The sequence below is a fragment of the Aquarana catesbeiana genome, linkage group LG01, assembly GCF_042186555.1.
Source record: "Aquarana catesbeiana isolate 2022-GZ linkage group LG01, ASM4218655v1, whole genome shotgun sequence".
Taxonomy (NCBI): Eukaryota; Metazoa; Chordata; class Amphibia; order Anura; family Ranidae; genus Aquarana; species Aquarana catesbeiana.
Genome location: NC_133324.1, coordinates 722,134,656 through 722,136,678, shown reverse-complemented (window position 1 = coordinate 722,136,678; position 2,023 = coordinate 722,134,656).

Sequence of the window (2,023 nt, the reverse complement as noted above, 5' to 3'; positions counted from 1 at the left end):
GTCAGACAGTGAGTGCAACTCACATTCAGTTCACTCACTGACAGTGACACCGTCTCACTCAGTTCTCGTTCTTGAAGTCAAGTGCGTGGCGCGGCGTGGGCGTATAGGCCTAGGCTAGGCCGCCTGAGCACTGTCTGTGTCAGGCCAGACTCAGCAGCAGTCAGCAGTCCGGAGGTCAGGTCGTCAGTGTCACCTTGTTTGGCCCTGTTCTGGCCTGCAGACTGCAGCAGTGTTCGCGTTGCACGCTGGCTCAGCCTGGCTGGCGGGCGGCTGCCTTCGTTCTGAGTCCGGGCCGGGGGGTGGTGAGCGGCTGAGCGCGGCGGCTGGTCACGTGATGTCTCTGATGTTAGCGCGCGCTTTGTCTCCCGCCGGCCGCCGCTTTATGAAGGTAGGGACCGGCCGTGTGTGACGCGTCATCACGGTGCGTGCCGCTGCTGCCTATCATGACATCACACGCCCCGACTCCCGGCCACCGCTCATGCGCAGTGCGGCGCCGCACTTTCGGCCGCCGCTCATGCGCAGTGTGGCGCCGCACTTTCATGGGGGACTCGGGGCTAATAATGATAAAATAGATGGCCGAGACTCGGGGCTTTTCGGGGTCACATTCGGGGCTTCAGCCACGGCTAGCCACCCCCTCCCAACGCCCCTGGTTTCAGGACATATGAAAATTGGTACTTAGTGAGGGGAGACCAATCTAAATGAATGAGAAATTGGCTCGACCCAACTGGATGCGCTGCCAAGAAACAATTTATCAGTGCCATTGGGCACACTGAGACGTCTCCACATGCCGGTAGAATTACCCATTCCCCACGTCCCAATTGGTCGGTTTTAGATCGCTTCAAAAAAAGGCATACCCGACCTTGTTCGACTAGCACATGCTCCGACAGCATTCCAAAAGAACTCCTTTTGGACGCTGGAAGCAGGTCGGAAACCCGAAAGGCTGCAAAATAAGACAACACAAAAGCCACCTAAATAGTAAAGCCTCATAACTGGTAAAGCAAACCAAAGGCATGGCCTCGCAAAGATGCTTAAGAATATCCAAACAAATAGGCCGTCTACCATCCGGGGCAAAAGTTTTCCTCCTTTACCCTTTCAATGCCCGTTTCACTGTAAAAAAAAACTAGAGCAGGGCGGGAAACCTCTCATTCAGAAGAAAACGGATATCCCAGCTAAGGTCTTTGCCAGAAGCCGATAAAAAGGTTGCCTCTCCATCAAAAAGGCCAAAAAAGCCAGAACAGCCTGCTCCTTGGGAGCATCCCAAGCAAATCCAGTATTTTAAGCAAAATGTATCCACTTCCTCCAAGCGGCAGAGTAATCCGCCCATGTATGAGGAGCGACTAAGTGTCTAATAGCTTCAACAACTGGTGTTAAATCAGATCCCAAAGGTAAGCTGCGTCCCCTCCGCGTCTGCCCCAGGGAGCAATTGGTGAAAACGCTGCATCTGGAAATGGGAAAAAGAATTGGCTATGGTATTTAAAACCCCGGGCATGTACTTAGCCTTAATCCAGATATTTTAAACTTAAAAAAACAGATGACACAAAATCTTAACCACAAATAAAGAGCTGGAAGAAAGGGAATTGACAGCAAAGAGGACCCCTTTATTGTCGGTTTCCACCAGAATCCAGCCCTCCCCCCCCACACTGCTCTCTGCTCTCTCAACAAAGGCACGGACCAAGTCCTCCATTGGCATATAGTGTGGTACCTTGGAAGTGAGGGTAGCTCTCTTCTGGAGTCCTGGAGCTTTTTCTACTGTAGTCCTGGCCTATGCAAGAGGAAGGAGAGACCCTTTGCAGCCCTTTTATCACATCCCAAGGGACATCCAGAAACTTCCAGGAATTCCCATTGGACCCACCTTGATACTTAATTTACATATTTAAAGTGACAGTATGCCCACCATCATCTACATTACAAATCATATAGCTGACATGAATATTGCCACGAAACAGGGCTGGGTGGCCGCCGTCCCAAGAAAGTGGGCTCAGATGATGCACCCCCTTTGTACATTCCAGAGGGACTTTCCTTC